Source organism: Chrysochloris asiatica, unplaced genomic scaffold (assembly GCF_000296735.1).
Source record: "Chrysochloris asiatica unplaced genomic scaffold, ChrAsi1.0 scaffold00099, whole genome shotgun sequence".
Taxonomy (NCBI): domain Eukaryota; kingdom Metazoa; phylum Chordata; class Mammalia; order Afrosoricida; family Chrysochloridae; genus Chrysochloris; species Chrysochloris asiatica.
In genome coordinates, this window is record NW_006408617.1 from 5,990,988 (window position 1) to 5,997,559 (window position 6,572).

Genomic DNA, 6,572 nt, shown 5'->3' on the forward strand with positions numbered 1-6,572 from the left:
TTGAAATGTTTATTGTTCTTTTAATTTAGCTGTGGTATGGATAATGCCATCTTTTGAGAAGAAAAAATAATCATTAATTTCATTTATACGCACATATCAATAAGAGTCTTGCCCTTTCATCTCTTTATTAAAAGCAATTAGAATTTCTTCATTTTTTTCATATATAATGTCTATTAGTGATTGAGATTTTAATTGAGGGCATTTTGTGGGAAACTTATCCTTTTTAAAAAAAGAAACACCAGCAACTAAAGGTTAAAATGTATTGTCAAATTATTCCGTAGCGCAAGACTCTTTAATAACATTTGTACAAAAGTTCTTTTAGAAAACATAAGGTAACAAAACAGCTTTTGGCGAGTTCTCCTTCCTTAAATGATTATTCAACCTTTTATTTTAAAAAGAATCTAGCTAACTCCTTTTGAATGCCTGCTCAAATGTTTTTCATTTAAAAAAAAAAATCTTGTGAAGGGATTTCTGTAGGTTGTGTTGTATTAATGATTTAAAGCAGCTTCATAATCTGTTATTCCTTCTTCCTAGTAGACCTCAGCTGATAAAAATATCCATAGACACAGTGAAGTCAGTGGCATGCTTGGCTCTCTCAGACAAAACTCCCATGTGATCACATATAGGCAGCCTCAGTAAGGCTGAGGCCGTGCAGCAAGCAGTAGGTAATGAGTCTTTGTGCAGAGTGAAGCTCTTGTCGCTGAACAATAAAGCATATGGTACCAGCAATAAAACACAGGGCTGGGAAATTTAAGAAGATTCCGTTGAACCAAGAAGACACAGTGCCTTCGGTGATGCTGACACACATATAAAATGATAATCAATTTATTTTGGATTCTAATGAATAAAGAGTGCAAGGACTAGGACTACAGCTATTTGAACAGGTCGGTGATTTTATAAATTACTCCAATACTTCCTTATGTTTGATTGGACTTAAATTAGGATGGGTTGATGTGTGTTTTGCCTTAAACAAAAACTTTGAAAGATATTTCTACTTTTAATATGAAGTATGGACTCAAATTGATCAATGCTATTGAATTGTTGATGTAGTCAAGTGTGAAAAAAATATTTATATCATAATTTTTAACAAAAGTTATTACATTTAAAAATTCATGGATAAGGAAAAAAGCATTTAGTTAGTGCCAATCATCTATATAAGCATAAATGATATAAAGTAGAATACTAATAAATATAAAGCTCAGAGTAAAAGCTTCAAAATTAATGTTTCCAGTATTTAAGAAATTCTTTATTATAATTTACATGTCTTAAAAATTAGATGGTGTATCATTCAGAATTTGTTGATATTGTACAGTGTATTGCAAAAGGAAGGTTGGATATACTTAATATTTTAAATTTTAAAATTCTAAAACAAAAAATGTTCAAGTGTTTAATGCTTCTTTAAGAAAAATGTACTTTACATTTAACAATAGTAATATATATATATCAATACAAACTTGCTGTTTGCTTTCAATTTTTTATGTATTTCTTTTGATAAATGGAAATGATGATTTCATAAAACCCTTTATTTCATAGAAACTATTCCATCGCATATTAAGAAAAACAAATGAGCTTAATTTTAAAAAGAAGAATGGATCAATTATGTAATGATGCATGTTGCCATTTATTCACCATTTAGAAAACAAGAATATGTGTATTTATAAAAACATGTATACACATGACCTTATTTATGTAGAAAATAGCCACTTCTTGGGTTTATGAGCAATAGAGAAGTTTATGCTTCAAATACAGAGACTGCTATGTGCAGGAAGACAAGGGAAGAAATAACTCTAGGAAATTGTAGCACAGTATTGAACACCTTTGCCAAGAAACAGACAAGCAGTACTTCTATATGAACCTTTAGATTTAAATGCATAGCTTAACTTTGCTCTCCATGTTTAAGGCTGTATTGTTTAAAGGCATCCTGGGACCAAAATTCTTTAAAATTAATTTCTTGGACACCATTTAGGATGATAATCCTTTAAGCACTAGTGCACATTTAACAATTTATAGAATTACTTTAATGACCTCATACATTTGTAAAGTGACAAAAAAAATGTATGCCTGTATGATGCTGTGTAAAACCACAATAATAACAAAAAGAAATATCTCCAATCCCTGCTCATGTGTGCAATATATATTCAAATGAAAACAACAACAAATAGCTATACTTCCAAAAATAAAAATGTCAAGAAGTTAATGAAAAAATTTAATTGGCCTTCTATATGTATTTAAATGATGTATTTGACTGGGTTTCCTTGGTTACCTACCATAGTCCTTACTGGCAGTTAGTTTTTTGGCGCTAGTGGTGGTGATGGTGGGGGGGAAGCAGTGAGAATAAGCTGTAAAACAAAGAGTTAAAAATGTTTAGCCATTAATACTCATAGGGAATGCAATTGTGAGAGGTCCAGTAAAGCCCGTGCCCACTCCCCATGCTTACTCCTGCTCTCCCGTGATTCAGGTATTCTGGCAAAACTGCAGTCCACAATTCCTTACCCAGCATTCCATTTCAGCTGCTGGAGGACTGCCTGAGCCTTATGCAAATGAACCAACCAGCTCGGAGGCTTTGACTGCAGAAGTGAGAGGAGGGGGGCAGAAAGGGGTTCAAAGGTCACCGTGCTGGTGGAAAGCTGGATCTGTTTGTTGCTTGAAAAAAATGTTCTGGGCTCCTCTGCAGCAGTGTTTTGCAGCAGTTAAATGAAGTGTGCTTTATTTCTCAAAGTGAAGATTTTACAGCCTATGCGCGCCGTAGTCCTTTAAAAGTGCACGCAGGTATGGTGTAGCTTTCACAATACGCCTGCTTTTATTTCTAAAGAAGACACTGATGATGAGGTTTAGCTATTTTAATTCATTGTGGACATTGGCAGTGTGTTTTTTTCCCACGATTCCCTTAGCTAGGGTTTTTCTTTAAAGCTTATTAATGTTTTCTCTGTTTGAAACAAGGGCATTTTGTTCCGATGGAGTCGTTTTATGTGAGAGAATAATTGAGTTGTAGCTGTTAAATCCATATTTTGAAAGTTTTTGTCTGCAAGGAGATATCTGAGGTTTAATATATATACATACATACCCAGATTATACATCTAGATAGATAGATAGATAGATAGATAGATAGATAGATAGATAGATAGATAGATATAGAGTTTCGATGTTCAGAGCATTTTTCGCATTATTTAAAAAATGTGTTTAAAATAAGACCTAGGTTTCTAAACTAAGATTCTTGTAAGGTATCTGGAATCAAATAATGGAGTCCTTTTGTTCATGTTGTTGTTGTGAACTGCTATGTAGTCGATTCCAACTCATAGCGACCCTGTACAGGGTTTCCAAGGAGCAATTGGTGAGCTTGAACCGCCGACCTTTTGGTTCGCAGTACAGCGCTTATTCTACAACGCCACATCGAAAATCCTAAGGATGGTTTTGATAAAGTCTTATTTAAGAGAAGCTTTCAGTTTTGAGAATTTTCCTTCTACATTCTACGGTTAAACATCTTTTTGGAAAAAGCATTTCTTATTTTATGATTAGATCCTTTCAATGTTTCTTTGAATTTTCTAGTTGTTACTCATTTTCTTTGGGGTTTGTTATATGATGCTATTTTGAACTCAATATGCTCAACTTCCTATGACTTTTTCCTTCCGTTAAGTCTAAGTTGTAAAGTGCTCTTGATAAAAGTCATAGGATAAAAGTCTTATGTTTCCAGACACTAAATATCACACGTTTGTAAAATGTGTGATTACATCATATTTGCATCTGACCTGCACCAAACAAATATACACTCAATTTTATTGTTCATAAACCTGTGTTGCTTATTTTCCAAAGCATATATTGTAATAAATGTAATTGAAGCAGCATATTCAACTTCACTTACGTATTTCATTAATTTTTTAAATATATCATTCCAGCAGTCACAATGTTGATGGAAAGAAAATGTTATTTTCATTTGCATCAAGTGTGCATCTGTCTGTAGTACAGGTTGTGTGTATATGAAGATATGTTGGCAAAATGAAGAGGCAAAATAGCATTTGGTCATGAGATTACTGCTTTATGTTTTTATATTTGCATAAGAGTTGTAAATGAATTTTATGAAGCGTACACACAAAGACGTAGTGCATATTTATATAAACTTAATTATTTTCTTTGAATTGGCAAGAGGGGAGTTAATTTTATTACAATGATTAAGACTTGGTAGTTTGTCAACAGCATCTTTTATTCTAAAATGTAGAATAGGGGAGTGGCCTGGGGGAACCAAACAGGAGGATGGCCATTTAAACCAATGAGGAATAATTGTTTCAATTATTTATAAAATTCAAATTTATAAATAAAAGTAGTGATCATTCAGGGCTAGAATTGCATGCTTTATGACTTTGTAAGGGTCTCTATGACATTTTCCCAGGATCCTGAGATTAATTCAGGAAAGGAATTCATGTATTCTGTGAATGTTTTAAAATGCAAAATCTGTCATTGTCTCCTAAACTCTATTTTGAAACTTTCAATAATGACTCTATCTAAAGTATAGATATATTTTAAATAAATGTGTTCCTTCTTATGCTGAATGGATTATTTTTTCCCCGGTCCAAACAAAATATTTGTAGACTTTGGATTTTCAAGCAGCCATACAAAATTGTTCTTATTGTTCAACCATATTTAATAAAACTATTTTAAATAACTCAAGCAATGCCCTTAGTTTGTATCCAGTAACCTCTAGATTTATGTTACAGACAGAGCAAAGAAAGGAGAGAAAACTGAGTTTAAAATTCATTCTAGCAGCCCAGTACCATGAACTTTGCAAATACAACTGCTACCAGTTAGTACAATCCAAATACAGAAATCAACACAGAGTGCCATCAGAGAAAGCCCAGGAAGATTCTTTGAGAAACTGTTGTAATAGACAAATGTGAAATAAAGAGAATTGTGATTCTGTGAGTCACAAGAGAACTATATATGTCTGACAGCAAATTTATGACTTTGAATATCCTGGATAATGTTTGTCTCTATGCAAATTTAGTCAAAACTTTGAAGTCTTTTTGCATTGATTTAGGCCAGATTACTTCCTTACAAATCTCAGTACACTTACATAGTAAGTCCATGGTCAGGATGACAGGAGTATATAAGTTTATATTTGTGTAAATGCAATTTATATCAAATTTGAGAAGCAAAAGAGTATCTAGAATAATCTAAAAGAAATTTCTTGAAGGATACACAGCATAGTTGGAGAAATAGTGTTATATCAAACATCAAAAGAATCTTTACAGATTGTCCAAAACTGACTTGTGTGCTTTCTGATTACCAGTCTGTCTTTGTCATCACTTGAAGCTAGAGACCATATTGGAGCCTTGAAAGTGATTTTAGGGCAAATGTGTTGTACTCAATCTAGCAGCAAGGAACATAGTCTTAAATTCACAAATAGCTGTTGCCATCTCAAAACCTCGCATGCAGATTTTAAGTTTTGTTGTTATCACTGCATACACTCTTCTCCTGAACTGCTGGTGCCTATGAAATAGAAAAAAAACAAAAAGAACTTGTGACATATAGAAGGAAATTGTTCAAAATAAATAAGTGTTCAAAGCAGTCACAGTGCTTTCTGTATTTTAATTGGACATCTCTTAGGAAAATAAATTCTTAGTGTTAGGCAAGTGATGAATATTCTAAAGCCATATGCCTACTTCATTTTAGATAAAATTCTTCCCATATGCTCTCTCTAAATTTTTACTCTTTGGTTTTACAGGATGTCACAGTCACAGTATTTTTATCAAAGTTGTGCTCAACAAAAAATAAGTTTTTAATTTAAAATATGACATGTAAGTTTTACATAATCTAAAATGACGTATTGAAAATGGGTCACATTGATCATCATGTAGGCAATGTATATACTTACATAAAAATTCACATGTTCAGAGAACCAGACATATTAATTGTTAAAGATACCATGAAATGAAATAATTGCCTTCTTAGATCACCTAATGTAGAATCCTATACATTTTATTAAGAATTGTAAATACAATAAGATTGGAAAATGATTTAAGCTATGCTATTGTTGTTGTTATGTGCCATCGAGTTGGTACCGACCCATAGCGACCTTATGCACAACAGAATGAAAGACTGCCCTATCCTGGGCCAACCTCACTACTGTTGCCACGCTCCAGTCTATGATGCTGCCACATGGCCAGTCCATCTCGTTGGCTATAGTAATACTTTTTTATAGCTGAATAATTATCTGTACTATAGAAACTAATTTTTCTCAAGTTTACAACCCTAAAGGCAAGTTTAAAAAAATGTTTTCATGCAAGCAAAAATACTGCACATAATTTTGCCTTGTCGAGCAAAGTGGAAATCAAGTTAGCTTTTCTTTATTGTATGTTGTTGTCCTTAAGTGCCATTGAGTCAGTTCTAACTCATAACGACCCTGTCTAGGGTTTCCAAGGAACTGTTGGTGTGTGTGAACCACCAACCTCGCAGTTCAAACGGACCTTTCAGTCCAGTGCATTAACCCACAGGGCCACACCAGGACTCCCATATGTTGTTGTTGTTGTTAAGTGCCGTCGAGTCGGTTCCGACCCATAGCGACCCTGAACAGGGTTTCC

The 6,572-nt window shown here is 33.4% G+C and overlaps 1 protein-coding gene across 1 annotated transcript in view; it reads left to right on the forward strand.

The window, feature by feature from the left end:
* Window positions 1-631: 631 nt before the first annotated feature.
* Window positions 632-6,572, forward strand: part of CSRNP3 (cysteine-serine-rich nuclear protein 3) — a 152,814-nt gene continuing 146,873 nt past the window's right edge. The window contains exon 1 of the mRNA XM_006867003.1: window positions 632-884. The gene's annotated coding sequence lies outside the window, so the exon portion shown is untranslated. The remainder of the gene's footprint in view (window positions 885-6,572) is intronic.